The following is a 23,234-nucleotide window of genomic DNA, read 5'->3' as shown; positions in this document are numbered from 1 at the left end:
ACTGTTCCATAAACAACTTTTTAAGGTATTCTTCATCATATCTAAAGTTTTCAAAAGTGAAATAATCCAAAAGGACAGTGTGATCTAACAATAAATCAGGCTTTCAAGTGAGAGCACTCGGAAACACTGGAGGAGTTACAATTCATTGCATAAAGAGACATCTGCGCCTAGGCAAATCCTAGCAAACCAGTGGTAAGGCAAAACTGAATAGGCTGCTTATTGTTCTGCAACACTCTCCCTGGGTGAAGTGAAAGTACAGGAAAATGAAGTCTTTCCTTCTCACAACTAAAGATAGAACAATGCAAATCCCAGGGCAGCATTGACTTGTTAAACAGTTTCTGCTGGCTCTATTTTAAAGCTATAAAGACTTTGAAGTGGAGTTGTAAACTCAATTGATTTCAAACAAAAGGCTAATGTAATCCACTTTCAGCACCAGTACCATGCTGGCAGTGAATGCATCCTTCTCAGTAATAGAAATTACATATTAGGGTTTAAAGCAATTCATTTCAGTGTTTTCAAGTCACTTAAGAAGCTGGATAGGAATGATCTTGGCTGAATTCAGCCGTAGGGAAACAAAGCCAACCTCTGGACCTGTTTTACTGGGGAGACAGTAAGGCCTCCAGGAACACTGGCATCAGTATCGGACACACTCATGTGTCCATTTGTCCCAAGCTGCTTTCCAGGTATTGCAGCTTTTTTATGTGATTTGTTACTCCCAGCCTTGGATTGTGGCCATCATTGATGTGGGATGCAGCTTTAACAGTACCAGGTGAGCAGCATCAATTAGGGCAGTAGTAGATACAGCATCAGTTTGAAGACCTAGGCAGCTATTGGATACCTAAAAAATTTTATAACACTTACAAGGCACGAGAACAAACCAGTTTAGGAGTTTGGGGCAACAAGTCCAGAAGTCTCCAAGAACAGCAGAATGGAAAAAGATCTAGGAGGGATCTGATTAGAAGGATAAGGGAAGGACTGAATGGAATTACCAATTGTAGAGAGTCTAAGAAAAACAGGAACAAGTGGAACGTGGTACAGGTCAAAGATTTTAAACCTTTCCAATAAGTTTCACAGCATTTGGCCACTTACTTTGGAAAGTACATGTGATACACCAGGGAAAGTAATGACTCAAAGCAGAGTGTGAAACTAGGCAGACTTAAGGTGGCTCTGACATAACTCTACCAACAGATGAAAACTGCAGTGCCTCTTTCACAGTGTTTAAGAGTTTCTAAACAAAAGGTAGGACACGTGTTAACAAACCCATTAAGCCAGGATGGAAAAACCTGCAGCATTATTTTTAAAGGTCAATGCTTAGAGCAATGGGCATCCAGAACAATTCAAACCCACAAAGGTTCAAGCTTTCTGAGGCAACTACAGGCCCACATGAGGCCCAGTGACGTGAATTAAGATTATTTTGTTCAGCAAAATGTTTCTGGACTAGCTCTGCTGTTTGATCTTCCAGGCTTCTTGGCAAAAGTCTATTTTATCATTAAATGTCCAAATGGACAAAGAGAATATGCTGTCAAGAAGCTTCTGTAAGGGGAGGACACAGCCTAAGAAGGATTTTGCTATAACTAACTATAAATATTCAAATCAGTATTTCCTTATCACTACCAGTGGCCAATGTCTATCTGCTCCTGGCTTCTATAGAACTGACTTCCATGTTAATCTGAGAGTTCTTCCTATCCACAACAAATGTCTCAGAAGGCTTTACTACCTTACTTTTCTACTTTTGTAGTATTTGACTTAATTCCAGACAACAGCACTTTGAGGCTAGCAGTCCTTTTCCCAAACTATGGCACCGAAATCCTTTAACTATAGAACAATTTGAAAATATTAATAATCTAATCAGAGCAATTAAGCCATGTTTGATATAGAGAAACAAAAAGGAGATTTTTAGCTGCATCTCAGCCTCTCAAGACTGTTATTTAGCAGCTGGAGCTGCTTTGAAATAAAAACTCATACAGTAAATCTGTTCTGTGTTCTCTAACACAGATGATCACAAAACCTTTTTAAAAGACCATGTCGGTACTTTCTGAGTTGGACCACATAGCTAAAACACTCTCCCCCTCAAACCAATCTTTTTGTACTTAATGAAAAGTATAAGTGTACTATTTACTTCTGCCAGCAACAAAATATAGCTTGCACTTCCCTATCTAAAAAATCTACTCACATCAGGTAAGAAGCACACTCAATCTCTTCCCCCTCTGATTAGATAGGTACCAATGCCAAATCCAGCAAGCACACAAACATTTCTGCATTGTAAGATTGTAGAATATTTCAGTGATCATGAGACTGCCAGCATGCAAATGCCTGACTAACTCCAGTTGAAATTTTATGACTAAAGTCTATTTTTCCCTTTCTCTTTATTTACTTCATGCTTTCCACTGTTTATCTCCACTCATCTATAACTAATGTATCTTTAATTGAGCAGACTCGTGCTGCACAGATACTCAGAAGCTAAGTGTTTGTTAAAAGACTGCCCAACACAATGCCACTCACCTTCATTACACACCCCTTCCATTTTTCGAGCTGCTCTGATGCACAATGCAACGGTTAAGGTTCAACTTTAAAGTCCAATCGATGCCACTTGAATTAGCCACCCATTGAATGAATGAGAGGAATTCACACCTCAAGGCTTATTGTTTCAGGCTGCCTGCCAACTCAGGTGGCTGTGGCTGCAGCAGTTGCATGTTGGTCACACTTCAAAAGGTTTCTTCACAACTACAAGAGCCCAAAAGGTAGTTTGAAATCTTCTGGTCATAGAAAGTAGGGTATGACTGTTATATTTGTCTAACCTTCAACCTTTAGCTAGTTCTTTTTAAAGAAGCATGCTTTATTTATTTAAATCTTGTGTTTGAGACGCAGCTCTTTGCTTTCCCTCAGGACAGTTTTGTCAACAAGACATCCTTCTCAGAAAGGCATAAAAGCCTCCTCAGCTCCCTGAAGATGGCACGCCCAGGGCTGCATACATTCACACTGCATGCAAACTGGATTTTAATATGCATTACCAGGGAAGAAAGCAGTCACCTCTGCACCCCTGGAGGACTGTGAAAGATGGAATACTACATAAATCACAAAAATAGGCAACAAGCCAGGTACCAGAAAGGAAAGCAATTCTCATTCCTCAGTACTTTCTTGTTTCCTATTGATTGTAGTGGGAAAATTCCAAGTTCCCACTCCCAGTCTCTGGGACAGCAGCAAAAGTATACACACTTTCTGAGCATACTACTACAGAGGTTAACAAACGAGCGGGCCCCTGCAGCTTCACTGTGCTGGCTCACACACCACTGATGTGACACCGGCATTGACCTGAACTTCACTCATGGCAGTTACAGGATTAAACAAGCAAAGTCCTGAAAAACAAAATCCCACGTGCATTTTGCCCATGTGAAAAACAATTGTCGGTCATTTGTCAAAGGAGATTTACAGAGCAAACAGTTTACAGTGTTGCTTCCCTCAGACACAACAAACATGAACCCGAGTACCACACTTCCATCCTTTCCATGACAAAAGTAGGAAATACCCCCCACCCATTATTTTAAGGAAAAAAATACTGAAAACCGAAAGTGGATAGACAGGGGCTGGAAAGAAGTGTGGGTTCCAACTAGGAAAGCAACAGCTAAATTAACTAGATAACAACTGTGAATAACTTCAACAAAGAGAAGTGGATATAATGGAAAAGGTTTCCAAGACAATTAAAGTAGTAGCAACGAAAGTGCAAATGAGCATCTAGATGCTACGCAAATGACAAAACAGAATGGGGATCAGCACCTCACAGGCAGCTGCTCTGATGAAATGCATGGAGTCACACTGAATAAGTGACTCAGAAGTTCCTGGATGATGCCATGGCAGATAGGGCTACTGTATGCCTTTGTTGTATGAACAGAGGTGTACAGAATAAATATAAGGATGCAGTTTGGTCATTAGGTGGAATGTTACCAAAGTATCTTGTCTACAAATGGAGTCAGTCACCTAGAGATGCTGGAAAGAAAGCCATGAAAATACCCCAATGTCTCATTCTTACACATATCCTATCTCCAGTGGCCATCAGTAACACATGCCTTGGGAAAGAACACAAAGCCAGAGTAATCTTACAGCAATTCTTTCCCAAATACACCCTTCTGGCTTCTGAAAATCAGCAGTTTATGGACTTAAGAAGACAGGCCATCATGTTACATAGTCCCTGAGTTTAACCTCTATGAATTTAACCTTTTCCTGAACCCACTTTGGCCTTCATGACATTTTACTGTAGTGAGTTCCACAAGAAATTGCACACACTTGTATTAAAATTAATTAATTAATTAAACAAGACTTTTCTTTCAAGCTTATTGCCGAAGTTTTACTGATTTGTGCCTTTATTCAAGTGAGGCTAGGAGTCATTATTCCTTGTTTACCTTCTCCATGCCATTTCTGGATTTATGACATCTTCGGCCTCCAACCAACATTTTTCCAAGCTAAAGAGCCCTAGTTTTACTCTCTGGTCCTATGGATGTCATTCCATACCTTTGATTTTTCTGCCCATCACAGAATCCTACTCAGTTCTATCATGCCTTTCTGAGTTACAGTCAGAGCCACACATATAAATTTTGATAATGACAGAAAAATTATTTCTGTTTTATTCTGTATTATAATTCCTAAGTTCCTCTTCTGGTCACCCTTGAGTGGATATTTGAAAGAACCACGTATAACAATGCCAAGATCACTTGATATACATAAGAATTCTAATTACATTCTCCATTAAATTATTGCATGTGGATCCTTGAATCCTCAGTTTTACTAATTACCATAACACCTCTATGACAGCCAATCTAGAATTAACACAGACATTGTGTTCAGCACCACAGCTTCTCTTCAATACCGTGAACACTGGAGTATACTCAGTCCACTTTTAATAAAGTAAAGTAGAAGGTTGTTTTGGGAATAAAGCATACCATGAATTTGTCTCATGTCATCCCTAGCACTTATGACATCTGACATACAGCAGGGACAAAGAGCTGCAAAGAACATTCCCTCCATTTGTTAAAAGCCAATCCATAATAAAGAGAAGCCTGAATAAACGCTGTGTACTTGATTCTCACTCTCAGCACTCGTTTTTCCCTTCTTCAAGGGCATGATATGGGGATATAAATCAATAGCCTCAATTCTTCAGTCTCCCCCCTGCTCCCAAGTTAACAGAAGAGATGAAAACCAGCTGCCTTCTAATTTGCCTCTGTTCTAAGTAAGTGATTCCCACATTTATCAATATTTCATCTAGCTATTTTTTGGCACCAACATTTTCCATATCACTTAGAAGTAGAAGGGTGACTAAGGATGGGAGGGGAGAACATAAATATACCCCCCAAACAAAAGAAAAAAAACCTCTAGTGTCAGATCTCACAGTATGACACTTCCTTTGCAAAATTATTCATTGTATTTAATAGTTTTCCCTCATGGAACGGCTTTATTTATTTTCTCATTTTAAGCAACCAGAGCAGATAAAATTAATGTAGACTCCTTTGGAAGCATAAGAAAGATCCTGATTTCTTCACTGTTAATTCTGACAAATATTGACCAATACCAGTGCACTCAAAAGAAAAAAAAAAAGTTATATATGTACATCAAAAGGTACTTAGGAAGGCTTGCTTTTTGCTCACCCACTGAGAGAGCTTCCGGGTTCTGTACATGCAGCGCTAGGTTCAGAAACAGTAAATGGCTCCTGGTGCTAAGTTACCAAATCCACTGGCTGAATTCTGCGTGCCCGAGTACCATGTGATAGAAAATTATTTCCAAAGGCTGCTGGAAGATAAAACTGTAGTTTTATTCTAGGAATAGAGTATGTTCACACCCACTCTCTATAACACTGGGAAGGTCTCTACCAGGTCCATGGTAATTAACTTTCTACTTTGTTGACTGGACTGTAAGAAAACATTAAGGAAAGTGTGGTTTGGCAGGAATGCCCTGGACTCTAAAGACGAGTTAGGCCGCTGTCAGTGTGCACGAGAAGGGCTGACTACAGTGACCTTTGGCAAGGTACCTCATCTTTCCAGAATTGAGTTCTTCATCTTCATGCTCATAAAAGGATTGCTACTCAGTGTTTCTAGGTGGAAACTCCTCAGGCCAGGAGCTGCATCTGTTGATCTGTACAGCAATGTAATCAAGTTTTTAATCTTTAGTCTTGAGGGATCTTGGATCCACTCCTTAAGTGTCAGCTGCTACCAGTGACAACATTTTCCTGCTCATTCCCCTGTTCTCATATACTTTTTCCTTTTTTTCCTAACTCTGGCATTCATCCAAGCACAGGGGAGGGTGGATTAGGACTGAAAATAAAATAAAGTCACATTACATTCAAAAGGACAGGAATTTAGATTTCCTTGAAGATCTCTCTCAAATCTAAGACATGACTTTTCAAAAGTCCCAGTTTACACGCTGTCTTAGAAATATATTCTAGACTAATGTCACAATATTTCTTGAATTCTTTGTTAAGAACAAAACAGAGTGGCTGTAGTTCTGTTATTCCAAAATCATAATTTGTCATCTCAAGTAAAAACCACTAAGATGCTTCAGTAAACAATCCAAACATACCTTTTTGTGTTTCAGAAGTCAGTTGATGTGCTCATATAAAATACATTTTCTGCAATATTCAGGATAGATAGGATAGAAAATCCTACTGCTCAGTAAGCTAATAATTAAATAATAGGATAGTAAAAAGCAGATGACTGCACCAAAGTGACAACAGTATATAAAAAGAGGCAAAAGCCATCTAGGTACCAGCAAATACAGGCAAAACTACCTCCCATTAGGTAATCAGATGACCTGACAAGCTCAAATAAATCCCAGACAAGACAGAGCTAAAACCGACAAGCTCCATCAAAACAAGTTCCTCCTGCACAGAGAACTGTATTTTCAGAATTATAGTGTAACACTCATTGCTTGTTACCTAGGGAAGCATTTTTGATTTGTTTTGGCAGATAAGTAGGATTTTTCACTGTATTGTCACTCGTATCTTTATAGAAAAATCTTTCTTTCAGTACTACCTACTTGGAATTTTAAAAAGAAAAGTATTCAGTGTAACTTCCTTCAATGCACTAAGAGCTACTTCAAAGCAAAAGGTATACTGTTTTTGTCATAGGAGTTACTGGCCTTAAAACAAGCACACTACAATGTTCTTGTCATGCTCAGCTTTCCAGTACGTTTCTCCAAAATCCAAAAGGTACAGAAGGCACCCTCAATGAATTACACTGCCAGTGGAGCTGTCCGTACACGCATAAGTAATCCATCAAAACAAGAATTGTGTCAGGAAGCCTTCCTGGCTTGGAGAACAACAGAAGGCGTAGTCAAAGCCCAGCTGAAGTGCTTGTGACAATGTCTGTTCAGACAGACTAGGAATTCTGTGATTCTAGCTGTACGGAAAGCTAGCCTAAAGCACCATTTAGGATATTTCTGGCATTACCCCTTTAGTAATGGACTTTCACAACATATTACAGGTGTAATTATAAAATTCAACATGCATTTTCTTCAAAAACTTTTGTCTGCACAGATTCAAACTGACAGTAACAAAGCACTGATGCAAGCTCCAGAGAGAGATAACCCGAGTTCTATTTCTTTTAATGCCAGTCAAAAACATAATGTTTGTTTCATTTTCAAACAGAAATTACTCAGTTCTACAAGGCAGACAGAAAGTTCAAACGCAACCATATTCCCTTTAAAAGAGGACTTCCAAGAAAAAGATGTGCTGCAGTGAGGAACACAACACTAAATGAGTTTACTGCTTTTAAAAATGCATGTGCTTTCGTGATCTTTAAATTCAGGAGTATTGGACTTTTATATTCTAGGCAGGTATTTTACGGCTACCGTGCGGAGTTGCGGAGTTTTAAGAACATGCATCCTTAGGCTCACAATATATAGCAGTAAATTAAGAGATGTAGGACATAATCATTTCCATGGAAGTTGGATAGATAGAGATGGCTTTTTAGATCAGGAAAATAAATAAAGAAATAAAAACAAGGAAATTATAACCAAAACTTGCCATTGTTTGCTGAGATCCAAGAAAGTTCAGAACAAGGCTGACAGAGACAGCTTCATAGGCTTTCAGCAGAATGAGCTGTCCAAAATTTTAAACCATGAACCAGGACTCCAGACAGATGAAGATAAATAGATAAATAGATTTCATCTATTTTGGGAGATGCTGTAAGAGGTCTTTATTTTACCCAGGGATGCTGTACAAACAGGTGAAAGAAGGAAAGCTAATAAACCGATAACATAACAACAGAGTTCCAGAAATGCTGGGTGGAAGGGATCTCTAGACATCCCTAAGCCAACATCCCACTTGAAGCTGAACCAACACCAGACCAGATCAGCTACAGCTTTTTCTAGTCAAGCCTTGAATACCTCCACAAACAGAGATGCCAGAAAAATTTCTGGGTCACTGATTACAATACAGCACTACCCTCCTAGTGAGAAAGGCTTGCCTCGGGCTCAGTGTTAACCACCCAAGCTTCAACGTGTGGTCACTGCCCTTTGTTTTTCCATCTGATACCACTGAGAAAAGCTTGTCTGTTTATTTGTAACTCCCCTTCAAGTAGTGGTAAGCTGCTATTTGATTGCCCCTTAGCCTCTTCTTCATCATATTAAAGAAGCCCAGCTTCTTCATTCTCTCCTTATAAGCATGCAGTTGTGGAGGTCCCATCCTTGGAAATATCCAAGGCCAGGCTGGATGGGGCTTTGGTCAACCTGGTCTTATGGGAGGTGTCACTGCCCATGGCAGGGGGTTGGAACAGGGTGGTCTTTGAAGTCCCTTCTAACCCAAACCATTCTCAGATTCTGTGCATGCCAGACCTTTAACCACCTTCCCCTCAACCATCTCCACTTTCTTGACAGATTGCTGAGATGTGGCCCAAAAGCTGGGTGTGGCATTCCAGGGTACTCACCCCCAAGCCAAGCTGAGGGGAGCAAACAACTCTGTTCAGGAACTTTGCACTCTTTGTCAAACACCACATGATTTACTTTGGCTCAACCATCAAGTTTCTCAAGGACCTTGTAGAACAAAACTCCATCACAGAGTGGGTCAATACGGACTGTCTCCCAGTTTAGAGGCTTATTTTGTCACAGCATCTGCTCTGCAGATAACAATGCTGAACAATGTAGGGAACAATATTTCCCACAGTTTCCATTTCTGATTCTGTAACCACCCTCCAGATGAAGAGACGTACATTATGTATTAATAATTTTTTTCTAAGGCAATTCTGTGCCGTACAGAGTTAAAACAGCTCAGTAATAATATTACATATTAAATATTTGAAAATCTCTCACCTCAGTAGGAGACACTTCACAGTGAAATCTCTTTGAATGGGAAGAGAGACTGAGGAGTAAATGTTCAGTTTCCCATTCATTTTACATTCAAATTTATATTAAATAAAATACTTTGGTATAAGATAGTATGATATAAAACAACACTTCTCATTAAAAGCTGAATTTAGTTAGAAGTGTGACATTTTGCTTCCATGCTTTTAGAAGAGGAATAACTTTTTCTCTGGTGCCTGTAAGTTCCACTCCACTGTTGAAATCAGAAATTTTGATGTATTTGATGTAAGCTTTTTTCTCCTAAGGTAAGGGTAGGAAGTGGAAAAGAGGAAGAATTTAATTCATATTCTCTGTTCTTTTGCTGGCCAGAAAGGTTATGACTGAGAGAAAAATAAAACAAGAAATATGTAAAAGCAGCTCTCATTACAAAGTATAAACAGAATATTCTGCAGGAACACCTATTTTAAAATGAACTCTCTCCCAAGTTCATTGTCATCATTGCAGTTAGTTAGATACCCATATTTATGCTTTTACAGGACATTTGTACTAGCCTGTTTCCTTAACAAAAACAAACACAAAGTTTAACCAGAATAGTATGTTTAAACTTCATATATTCATGCCAAGACACTGCATTTTCACAATTATTTTTCTTCTCTCTGCTTCTGAGCACCTTGGGATATGTCCTTATAAAAAAGTTATTGAATCAATATAGAGAAAATTAATATCTTGCAATATGCATTCAAAACAGTTTAAAGGTGAAGTTTTGAGCCAACTGGTCAATTTTGGGAAAAAAAAAAATCCATTCACCTCACTGAAGCTGAAATCCTTCCCTAGGTAATGCTCCCTAACACTAAAGGTCAATGGATTCAATGAGTAAATAGTGTTACCACTTTGAATTACTCGTGTTTTAGATGAAAACAGGCTGATGATCAAATCCAGATTGGTGCAACTCCAGTGACTTCGTATGGTTTCAAACACCGGTAAGAATAGTCACAGTAATGATGAGCACCAGATGATCCATGCAAAATAAGGTCTAAGTAAGATTTGTCTAAACCTGGCCATTCTCATAAAAATCAGCATTTTCATACTGCCCCAGTTTCCTATGCACTGAAGTCAAGCTTCCAAAGAAGCAGATACAGTTTTTCCACCCAAACTTTATTCATCAATTTCTCTTCTTAATTGGCTGCATTATTCAGCCTATACTGAAAAGCTAAAGCAAGTCCAAGAATTGCTACAGATTTATTTGAATAAAGAATGTTTTTAAGAAAGTGTATCATAATTTAGACAGAGACATGACTGGTATGCTTTCAACCTTAAAATATGCACAATACAGCTACAAGTTAAGACTTTGTACTTATTTTCAGAGTACACTTAGCTAAGAAAAATCTGCAAAATGGCAATTTGAAGAAGAAAAGGGGAAGGAAGAACTCCAACACCAAAATATTTGTAACAGGAAACAGCTTTTTTTCTACCCAGAGCTTGACCCTGCTTTTCAAAGAGAAAAGCAAGAGTTATGAAAAAAGGTGGTTCTTGGTGAATTTCCGAATGGATATAAAATGATTAGAAAAGTGAGAAACATGAAAGAGTAAATCTGCTGGGCTCCACTCACACCGAGACCACTTTTGAGTAAATGGTTGGACTCCATCTTCTTGTCAAAGGAGAGTAAATACAGACATAAAGGAACATGCATATTTTAATCTCACTTGGTGTAAAGTCTTGTTTGCTTCAGTATAGACAAGTGTGTGTGGAGGAGGTGTTTTTTTTTTTGTGTGTGTGTTTTTTTTTGTTGTTTTTTTTTTTTTTTTTTTTTTTTTTTTTTAAACAACAGTAAAATGCAGTTCTTAATACCTCCAACAATCAAAGTAAAGATGAGTGGAGAGGGTATGTAAAATGTAGAAAGCTGGAGCCAGAAGGAAGCAGTAGTCTGTCAAGTCATTTATTTGTCTAAACTCTTGTTTTTTTTCCCAACTTTTTTTTTTTTTTTTTCCCTCCCCCCCCCCCCCCATATCCATCTAGAGGGGGAAAAACATTAAACAAACTATGGCTGGAATCCCCACTGGAAGGCTGGTATCTTCTATAGAGCTCAGCTGCAATGGTATTCATGTTCCTTAAGCCTCTGTTTGAACAATGTCACTATGGAAACAGGGCTGTGATGCCCTGCACCTTTATCAGGACTTCTCTATTTAAATTCTTTTCTTGAGTTTTTAACAAAGCCATTCACTGAACCTCAACTAATCCAAGATTCTGTTAGGGGTCTTGGGTTTTGTGGTTTAGTTCGGTTTGGTTTTTGTTTTCCACTACCCCATTGCTTGCAAAAGGTTCTCTCCTCCACTAATGCTGCCTGACAAGTTTTGTTTGTTTCATCTCTTCAGTTCCTAGCTCAAATTATTATGGCTGTATTTATTGCCAGACTCTATAATTTTTACCCCCCAGCCCCTCCCAATGACATAGTTTTCAATGAAAATTCCACTCATTCAACAGCAACTTTTTCATTTTGCTTTTAGCTGCTAGGAATCTGCCTGCATCTACATCAGATGTGCCTGAAAGTTCTCTCTGGAGAATTCTTAGGTTAGAGGTATAAAGGGTTACATCTCTGTAATACCAAGTTTATCATTTCCAGATGCACATGGAATCCCAAATCCTGTGTTTACAAATTCCAAATATTAGAATACTTTTGGAGAACAGAGAACAGAAAGGGAGCTGTGAAGCTTCAGGGCCAATTTACATAAGTGAAAAAGGGCAAATATGGGTTTACCCTCACTGCACCCAGATCTATCACAGAATCACAGAATTTCTAGGTTGGAAGAGACCTCAAGATCATCGAGTCCAACCTCTGACCTAACACTAACAGTCCCCACTAAACCATATCCCTAAACTCTACATCTAAACGTCTTTTAAAGACCTCCAGGGATGGTGACTCCACCACTTCTCTGGGCAGCCTGTTCCAATGTCTAGCAACCCTTTCGGTAAAGAAGTTCTTCCTAACGTCCAACCTAAAACTCCCCTGGTGCAACTTTAGCCCATTCCCCCTTGTCCTGTCACCAGGCATGTGGGAGAACAGACCAACCCCCACCTTGCTACAGCCTCCTTTAAGGTACCTGTAGAGAGCCATAAGGTCGCCCCTGAGCCTCCTTTTCTCCAGGCTGAACAAGCCCAGCTCCCTCAGCCGCTCCTTGTAGGACTTGTTCTCCAGACCCCTCACCAGCTTTGTTGCCCTTCTCTGGACTCACTCGAGCACCTCGATGTCCTTCTTGTAGCAAGGGGCTTCATTAGCTCACTACTTTTGATCTTCTGATTTGGCTGAAGAGAAGGTAACACAGCAGCCCAAGCCATGCTGTGGCTATCAGAGATCCCAAGAAGAGCTGGTATAAATACCAAGGCAATTGTCATCAACTATCCAAACAAGCTTCACAGTGAACTAATCAAAACCTCTATATGACTTCCACTGAGACAAAGCAACTGGAAATATATTGATGTTTTAAGAACAGGTAAACTGTAAAGAAAGCATAAAATTCAAGTACTCCCTCTTTTTTTCTTTTAATTACATTATTTCTGGACCTCCATTAGGCAAGCCCATGGAGGCAGGAGCAGCACAATTCACAAGCAATATTCACCAGGTTTCAGTTACTGTTTCACACAGAAATCAGAGGGGCTCTTTGGAATCTCACAGCAAGCCATTTCATTTCTTTCACACTGTCACTACTGCAAATGGAAATTTCCTTTACTCTTCTCATAATATAGCACATAGTAACTTCTGTGAGGTGTAAAACATGACAGACAGTGATAATAACTTCTAAAGCATATTCTTCCTGATCCTTAATTTATTTTAGCTTGCTGAGGAACAAGTTTGAGGTATGACCAAGAGGAGGACCTGCATACCTAAATAACCCTTATACATGCTTCAAGTTCTTCAATCCAAAAAAGAAATCAAATTCATATCATTTTCCACACATTTAACCATGGGACAGCAGCCTCCTTTCCCATTTCCACACTGATCGGGAATTTGCATTTCTAGTTCAGCCCATATCCAGGAGAACCATGGCAGAGCAGGTAAGCTCCTTGATCCCAAATACAGCATAAATCCCTGCAGAGTCATTACACAAGCAGCATGGTTCATAGAGAACACGTTTTTCAGAGAGCTCCTCAGATAATGATATGCTAAATTCCATTGATGTTCAAGAGAACATAGGTAGTTCTGAAAAGTGCTGCTACACAAAGAAAGAAAGGTAGAGGCCAAACAATATACATACATTTAAGCTTCATCTCTAGTACACTAATGGCTCTTCTTATTATTTATTTTTAGGAACTACCAGATCTGGCACAAAATAAAATGTTTTGTTTTCTCTCTCTCCCCCCTCCCCCCCCATTCTCAAATTAATAGTTCCTCATAAATCTTCTCTGGCAGCTACTGCTCCACATCATAGTATCTTGCCCTTGTACAGACTAAACACACTGCTGATTTCAAGGGACCTGGGATATAAAATGAATCCGTAGCATGCTAATTTATTTTCTTGCCACCAAACCACTTCCAAGAACCCTATGCATAAGGCCATAAATGCCTTCAACCTCCTCTTGCTCAGATGGCAAAGGACCATAGCAAGAGTTCAACTGTGCCTTTGGAGAGGAACAGTCCTACACCTACATCTGCAGTTTTGCAATCTAACCAGTTACCTTCCATGTATAAGTTGCCTACTGGTTCATTCTGTGTCTCACTCATATTAGTTTCTTACACAGCTGGGTTTTAGCCCCATTTTTTTCATACATAGCATACTTTTAATAGCTACAAGACCAAAAAACAAAACAAAACAAAAACAACTCTGAGTAACAAGAGATTACCAGAGATGTCTCTGAGATAGCCAAAGACAAAAAAAATCGTAGGTAAAAATTAAACAGGGAACATATTTAGTTTTAAAATCAGAGTAATGTTCACAAGTATGGTAAAGAAGTAACTTCCAACTAAAGAAAAAAAAAACTTAATTGTGCTTAAAGATCAGAGTGTGAAAGAGGTATGACACAGCTATTTAAAATGTAGGATAGGCCCTCCTGGACCACTGGGTCTCATTCCCTGCGAGGATAGTACCAGAGCTGGATACTTCTGTGTACCTCGTTATCCTTTCATTATGTTGTGCTCTTCCCTCTGAAATTACTAAAAGTTGTGCTTACGTATCTGAGGGCAGATCTGGGCAATTTGCCTCTAGCCTCGTACCACTGAATACACTTCCCTTCCTTCCTCCCTGCCCACAACTTTAACAATTAAACTAGGAACATAAATATCTATTTCAGATTTCCTTGGTTTAGGCGGATTAAGCCAAGATGCTCCCCTCCCCTCCCTAAACATCTATAGCAATGAATCCCTTTTGGAGTAATTTCTCCTGCTATGGAAGGCACTAGCCAATGACATTGATATGTATTTGCTCTAGTTTATATTACAAAATGGAATTAATATGGAGAGAAAGACATTGGTTGCTTCTGTACTCTTCAGGCTGCTGGGGGTCCCCAGAAAACAACTGAAGTGGTGAAATGAAGTTGGAAGACTGATTTTCCTCAAGAGCTTTCTCACAGAAAGCTTTAGTGATTCTTCCACTAGAGATTTCTCACCAGACAGTTGCCATTAATTACTGCATGGGAGCATTTGGCCAGATGCACCCAAGACACAAATCACGCATTAGGGATTTAGTTGGTTTAGAACCATAGCAGAATGAGTTGGCTTTCTCCTATTGCATCTGTTATGCATTATTTCAAATTTCTATGGCATTTTTACTGGCCTGGTTGCAGATGGAAGCAGGTAGGACTTAGTAGTGAAGCTAATGAGGACACAAACCGAATTTAAGTGAAGTAGGTAACTGGAGCATTTCCAAAACCATCAGCCTCTCCCTGCTACATTACATACTACCAACCTAGAGGCCACAGCAAGTTTAAACCCACTGTTAAACCTGTACATAAGTGGAAGGCTCTGCTTCATGGGCTAGAAGAAAATTAATATGATGATTAAGAGAAAAAAACAGAGTTAAAGCCTTGTTGGCACAAGTAGTAGTAGAACCAGCTGCCAGTTGTCTTGGAATGAGGAGGCACATTGCAATAAGAACCACATTTTCTGTCAGAAATCTCGGCCTCAGAGAACATTACTAGCAAGTTCTCTCTAACTTCATGGATTTATAGCATGGTCTGGCTCAGAACCACTGCAATTTCAGAGCTTCCTTGCAACAAAAACTGTTATTAAAGTTTGAAACTCTAGCCAAAGCTTTTTGTCCTGTAACAGTTTATCATCTCTCTCTCTTCCAGTGGTAAAAGAGCAACAGTGCAATGGTCTCTCTAGGTTATATGTTAAAATATGTGCAATAACATTTCAGAACTACAGAATCCGCCTTCCAAAAAACCCACTTTCTGTGCAAGTTGCAGGGAGTCCACTGGGTCCTGAGGTCAGCAAAATATATCATCTCATTCCATCTTCATCTCTTCTCTCATCAAAAGAGATCAACCGATGAGAGAGAAATAAAAATATTGTGCCCAAACATGATCAGAGGTAGGAACATATATTTATGTGTTTGTGGCGTGGAACAGTAATGCAATGATGGTGGAAGGAAAATAATCTAAGGAATTTTCTGTCTCATTCCGTACAAGTTATGATGCATTAAACATATGTGCACTACTGTTTGCACAGAATACAACTCATCCAGATATACTTGAACTAGTTTTAAAATGAGTTAGTGATGGTGAAACAACATAGCCCACAAATAGAGACTTCCCACTGAGTCCTGCTCCTCTCCCTTCACAGAGGGGTAGCATTTTTCTAGGATTAAAAGAACTCAGACCTGAAGGAGTAACTGAGTTGTGACATTCTCAGTCTCCCAATCTCATTCTGCCCAATCAGTCTTCACTTTATATATTGATAAATGGAATAAATCCCCTTGTAAGGAAAAGGAGATTAGAAGCTAATCTTTGCTCTAACAATAAAAATAAGAAGCTGCTTCACAAACCATTTCAGCTTTGTAGGTTAAATGGAACCAGCTGTACATGCAGCCATCATGCAAACAAAACAACATCGTCACTAAAAAGAAGCAATTTCTTGGCAGCACAAAAAAGTGGATAGGACACTGCAGTGGTGTCACAAAGTTTTAGGGTGCAAGGCCAGAAGATACAGTTCAGTCATTTATTTTGACCCACTGGATACTGTAAGCAATTCAATTTAACCCTCTCACATCTATACTGAAACTGATATTTTCTACCTGCATGATGCACAAAATATAGAAAGATAATTCCTGAACAGTGGTGCCCAAACAATTTCTGACAGCTGTGGCTGCTGCATTGACTGAACTCAAGTCTCTGAATTAAGTCCTATGAAATCCAGTATTTGCCCAGGAAATATGTCTGGGATTATCCCATAGATTCCACACACACAAGATACACGTAGCTTCAAAATACAACTCCCTGCTGACTGGAGGAAGAGCAGGTATTACAGGGTTTTAAGTCTCTGGTAGCAATATAGATATCACATCCTTTTACTGTATTACTCTATAGACTCCAATAAATCTACAGAATTCAGTTTACCACAAGGCTACTGTTTCTCAGAGAAATGGACCCAATGACTGGTATTTATTTGCTGAGACAAGCTCTATAAAAAAAGAAAAAAATCCATACTATTCCCCTTCACGACCACAAAGATGACAACTTGCTGCCAATCTGCCTGCCAGGAAACCAGCTGGAAGCAATATCACTACCACAATCTATAGGCATCAATCCAATGTATTAATCAGGTCAGAGTTCAATAACTGCCAGCATCTTGAAGAACTGGAAAGGATAAAGCTGTGGTAATAAGGCACAGTCAAGATCAATCCCCAGGGTCTGTTTAGTTGTTCTTCCCCTCCTTTGTTTTCTTCCTATTTTTCCTTTAGAAAACATCCAGCATTAGTGTTTTTCTTCCAGTGTTTGGGTTAAAATTCACCAATTCAGACAACTTCGAAGTGCAAGCAAGGCCTCCCAGTTTATTTGACGCACATACATGTAATGGAAAACATCTACTGCCTTGCTGAAAGAAAAAGTCCTCTCACACATAAGCCAGAAAAAGGCACAGACTTCTGCTTTAACAGTGGAGTTACCCAGATAATCCCTTAAAAGGGCATTGAAATAGTCTAGAGAGAATTGAATGGGCCATGACAATAATCCAGAGATTAGAAAAAATATGTACTTATATAAATGTTTACTATAAGCAACAAAAACAACAACAAAAAAAGTACAAATGTCATTTTAAAATGCTTACAAGGTTTTTTACCACAGAAGACAGAAATGCTTTCTGAGGCAAAAGACTAGCTGTCTCAGGTTTGAAAGTTATCTTGGAGAAAGTCATATCAAAATCCAGGTGCTGGAAACTGAAGCTTCAGAAATCTAAATTTCAGAGTGAATTTCTTCTAAAGCATGAGGAAAGGTTACAAATCAGAGAGAAAAAAAAAAAAAAAAGAAAAAAAAAAAGGTGTTGCATATGATTGCCTATGATTTTGGTCCCCTTTCATTCTCTTTTGAATAAAAAAAAAAAAAAAAAAAGCTGTTTTTGTGGATGATATGTTTAAACAACAGAAGTTAACAAGCATGTTACAAGACTAATGAAAAGACATTGGCTTCTGAAAAGCAAGGAGTAAGAGCAGAAAGACTTCAAATACATCTAGATTAAAGAAACACAGAAATCACAAAGATGCAATTTTTATCAGTTCAGTAAAGTTCTCCAATTTACAAAAAAAAATAAAAAAAAAATCATCTCACTGGAAGTAAGCTGTTCATTATCTTGCACAAAGCTCTTTGGGGGCAGTGACAAAGTCTTCCTCAGTGTTTGCACAAAAGCTGGCATAACACAGCTCAAAGTTAATCGTTGTACTACGTAACTGCATAATGCAAAAGGGAGCAGTCAGCCCTTGTTCTGAAATGAAGTTAACCAGAACTGTTCATAATAACTGCATCATGTCCCGACAGTGAACCTAAATTCTGGTTTTGTTTTCACAAGCTGAGATTCAATATTTGTCAAACAGTTCACCAAAGCTTTTTATTTTTCTCATAAGCTCATTTTTTAGTTTCCAGAAGTCTTTCTGCCTCCTGTAAAACTGGAAACTTCGCAGAGCAGTTTTTCAATAAAGCACATTAAAGATCTCTCATCTAAGGGTGGAGAAGAGTGAATAACTTTGTTATATGGAAGGGGCAAGAAACAGGGAATAAATGTAATAATTTTAAAGGGCGATTTTAAAATCTTATTTATTTTTCAGGGTATAAATTGGGAATGGTAGCTCATAATACCTTCATGCTTAGTTTGTAAGCATCTAAAATCTTCTTGGTCTGCAAATGGGGTGGAATAAATATGGATAATTAGAAATCAGAGTTTACCTCTGAAAATTATTTTTACATCAAATCTCTTAATGTGGGTGAAATTATTTTTTTTATTAAGTACATATTTTTGAGCTAATTAATCTAGCTGAGCCAACAGAGTCACAATTTATTTTTTTTTTCTCAATATTGCAATCCTAGGGAAAAATCTTAGAGACTCACAGAGAGCTAGGAACAAAAATCAACCCAAAAATATATTCCACACTACAACAAGAATTCTCCAATGAGTCACAAAAATTTGGCATATGAAGCATATATTTTAAAGGTAAGAAATTAAAATATTGATGAAAGTTGAACACCCAAGTGTGTACACTTGCATTTAAAAATGATACCTCTGCTCCTCCCACCCCCTCAGTATATCAAGGTAAACCTAGACTAAGCCTATTATAGGTAATGCAAGCATACCACTCACAGATTTTATCCACTGAACTACTAAATTGATTTTAGCTAGAGTAAAACAATTTTGCATTCAGATATGCGCTCAGAAGAATAACATTGCTTACCTTTTTTCAGGCTTTAGAGAAGTCCTTTCAAGCTCCTTCCCTTCTGATCCTTGTCTGTAAAGTGTTTTGAAATCTAGTGATGAAAGCAATAAGAACTATGTATTTGACCATAGCATTTGAAAAACATTCTAATAGAAATCCTACAAATAATTCACGTTAAAGAAGGCATTTTAGTTAGAAAAATATAAATGATTATGTTGTTGAAATTATCAATACCTAAATATCAGACTAGTAAAGTGTGTCTAGCTTAGCCACATAAATACACAAGTGAAATAAAAAATGATATCTAGATAACAAGGAAAATCCTTCTGAAGCCTAGCACTGAGAATAAATCCATAGCCTAATAGGTCCACAGAGGCCAATGATCACAAAAGTTCCTGACAGCCACTGAAATTTCATTTGATGAGAAATCATTCATGAGAACAGATTCATCAGACACAACTGCAAGTACTCTGCATCATGAAGTCCAGTTCCTCTTTATGACAGGCAACTGTTTCACTTAACATCATTTCCCTTGCACATATTACAATGAAATGATGAGATACAGGTTTTCACCACAGATGTTATTCCAGTCAGCTTTGATGAAGAAATTGCTCTGGACAATTTCACTTTTTTTTTTTTTTTTTCTTCAGTAACTTTTAAAATATACAACTCTTCTTCATTTTTTAGTTGCTGGTGTGATGGGGAACTCCTGCAACTCATCAGCAAAGTCATCTATACACATCACTGCCCCAGGCTCACACAGAGACAACATGTACGTTTCCAACAGCTCTCTGCTCCAGACAGACATGTAGTAGGCTTGAATCCAAGGCCTTCAACAGGAAAGCACAAACATATAGCTGGATCTGAAGAAAGACTGGTCCAGTACTCATAGGTTAAGTAAAGACTCAAAAAAAAGCTCTGCAGATTTAGGTGAGACTATTTATAGAATGTAAGGTGATTGCAAAAGCAGGGGACAGGACATGGTCCAGGAAAATGCATACAGTGCAGAGAACACAGCACTAGACTATTCACCTATCTAGGTGTTATTGGTTAATATTAGCTTTGACTAGGTAAGCAATATTAATTAACAATAATTTGTTTGCATATCTCCTATCAGTGCTGGAATGTGCTTCTAAGAAGAGCAGCACGTGCTTTATGGAAGAAGGACAATGTTCTGGTAACTGCACAGAAATTAATATAAACACACTTCAGCTCTTGTAAACGTGCCTACTGAGACCTCTCAAATAACCTCAGAAAATCCTCCTTCAGTTTTTTTCTGTGTCTGAAAAGTTGAAAGAGCAAGGCTCTTTCTGTATGTCTTAAGAGCAGGGGGGGTAAATTTTATGAAAGCCTGGGCTAGAATGTGTACAAATACAAAGATTTGCACATCACTGCATATACCATGTATGTGCAAAATGGAATATATGTAGTTCCGTTAGTTCCCCAAATAACTTTGTGCCTCTCAATTTTAATTGTTTGTTTCCACATTATTACAGTACCAATAGCTGCCATATATCATCAACACATAAGGATTACAGAAATAATTATTCTTTGTCCATTTAGGGAAGGAAGGAATGATACAGTATTGGTCATCATTCTAGATTCATATACAGTTCTCCAGTGCAAAAGACACTTCTAGGTGTATGGAACAGTCCAAACAAGAGAAAGCTATAAAGGCTACCTGCTAGACAACATACGCACAAAAAAAAAGTGATGCAGAACAGTTATTTTCCAAATCCCACAATGCTGGAATGAGGCTGTACTTACTGAATATTACAGTATACCCATCTATCTAAATAGAGAATATTTGTTAACACAGCAGGTTACAAGCTTCTGTAACTTGCTTTCATGGGAGGCAGTAAAGGCAAAGGATGTCCGTAGGTTCAAAAATGGATTAAACAAACTTCTGAACAACAGGTCCATAAATATACAGTTAAAGGACTAAATGGGTATGTATCCTAACGTTAACACAAGAACGGTGGGAAGTGGAAAGGCAGGGAGAGAAGTGGATCTCAAACAGTAGCTGTTCAAGAATCTAAGAATACTATACCTCTTTAAGTAGCTGTTTAAGAATACCATCTTTGAAGACCGTAATTTATTTTTATCTTATAATGACATTTAATCAGCAAAGCTGTATTTCCTGTCTTGTAAGTGAAATACAAGGACAGACAGAAAAAATACCTCACAAGAAGTGCTATTATACTGAGTTTGTCTTCAAGACAATAGAGCTTTTGTTTTGAGGTTCAATTTATTTCCTCATTATTTTTAACTCCTACAGTTGTAAAAGAAAATATTTTTTTTTGATTCTTTGGGGAAAAAATATCTGTATGCTACACAGATCAAATATTAGACAAAGATCTCTCTTGTGTCTTGTGTCTTGACATAATCTATCTCAAAATTTTGTAGTTGTAATAAAACCAGCTAGAAAGGAATGAGCACTGGGAAGTTTTATAGAGAATTCCATTCATCACAGAACACATAATGGGCATGAAGAGACAAGAAACACCATTGGCATTTTTATCCTTTTTAATTTTGTGAGAAGTAAGCTACGTTACTACAGTTTCTTACACCGATATCAATAACCATGCATCTCTAATATAATGTATGGTACATCCCATACATTCAGGATCCTTCACAGTGCCCATACACTGATGAATGACCACACCAAGCTCAAAGCAGGTTACCTTAATTGTCAAGCAAACTATAGAACTAGAGAAAAACAAATCCAAGAGGTGTTGTTTTGAGAAACAACAGTGTCCCGAAAGGGTACATTCTAATGCCAAGTACTAAATATACTTACACATTCATGTTTACTTTTTGCCACCTCAGACAAAACAAAAGGGATAAAGTGGTAACAAGATTGCAGTTAAAGGATATTACATCAAATCTAAGGTCAAGATCACATGTGGAGAAAGGTCCAAATTATTTTACCTGGAAAACTATTTGAACATCCCTGGCTTTCTGTCCTGGCTGTCAAGATGCCATGCAAGTCATTAATCTGTGCAAACTCACTTTCTGGATGTCAGTGTGACCCAGTCAGGAGCTGAGCCTCCACTTCTGTTCGGGCTAACCAGGACAGCTGATTTGGTCTCCATCCTTCAAAGTCCCCATGCTTGGAAATGCCTTGGAGAATGAGAGTAACTTCTGAGTTTTATAGCAGATAAGAGCTAAATAGATTGAATGCAACCTAAATGGTTTACAAGTCATCTGAGATGAACTAGATATTAGCACAAGCTAAGGTAAAATGAAGGAGTAATATCTCAACTGACTAAACTGAGAAGCATTTGAAGCTTCTGAGGCATTTATCAGTGAGGAGCCCAGTACAAATGCCATGTTCAGGTTGACTAGAACTCATGTCTTGAGCAAAACTCCCCACCAGCTGAAATAAAATTTTGGTCCAACAAATTGGGGCTGAGGCAAAATGGAGTGACTGCTTCTGAGCCTGCTCAGGCACTGGCCAGCCATGTCCGCAGCGCAAGACAAGACCCTGCCACCTCACACGACCCTCAGCTTGAGGGGATCGCCTCACTGGATACTCACTGCCATCCCTCAGTCCCCTCTTTATTCACCTCTCTCACACACAAAACTGTAATGGGCAGGTTTGTGTGCCAGGGTGGAGGCTGTGAGCTGCTCCAAACTGTTTCCAGATGGTTCTGGCGGGCTCTGGCACTGGGGCGGCCCAGTGAGAAAAAGCCACCAGAGCCCAGCCGTGGCGCCAAAATGTCCGTCAGCATGAGTGTGGTTGAGCAACGGTCATCCAGAGAGGGTGTGCAGTCTCCAGCTTTGGAGATGCTCAACACTGTATTGATTGGCAAAAAATAGTAAATAAAATTCAAAATTCCCTGACTCAAGCCTTTTTTTTTTTTTTTTTTTTTCTTTTTTCCCAGCAACACAGAGTTGTCTTGCCACAAACTCTCCAGCAAAAGTACAATGTGCTGTTCAGGCACCTCCCTGACCAGGGAATAGCACAGCACACACCCTGTGCCCCCCCCAGGAATGCTGGCTTTTGGACTTCAAAAACCAGCAGCCATCTTCCATTCAAATGTGTTCACTCCACTCATGAGCATGGACATTTTCACAGCAACATGAAAAATTTCTGTA

At 38.7% G+C, this 23,234-nt stretch overlaps 1 protein-coding gene across 4 annotated transcripts in view; it reads right to left on the bottom strand.

The window, feature by feature from the left end:
• MYLK (myosin light chain kinase) overlaps positions 1–23,234 on the bottom strand; it is a 201,793-nt gene that overhangs the window by 171,208 nt on the left and 7,351 nt on the right. For 3 of the 4 annotated variants that reach the window (XM_084524650.1, XM_084524652.1, XM_084524651.1), the window contains exon 2: positions 19,152–19,224. The exons of the other annotated variant lie outside the window; for it this stretch is intronic. The gene's annotated coding sequence lies outside the window, so the exon portion shown is untranslated. The remainder of the gene's footprint in view (positions 1–19,151; positions 19,225–23,234) is intronic. 4 annotated transcript variants of the gene reach the window in all.

This window comes from Aythya ferina (assembly GCF_964211825.1).
Source record: "Aythya ferina genome assembly, chromosome: 6".
Taxonomy (NCBI): Eukaryota; Metazoa; Chordata; class Aves; order Anseriformes; family Anatidae; genus Aythya; species Aythya ferina.
The sequence above is the reverse complement of the archived record's forward strand: the minus strand, read 5'-3'. Positions and strand labels throughout refer to the sequence as shown.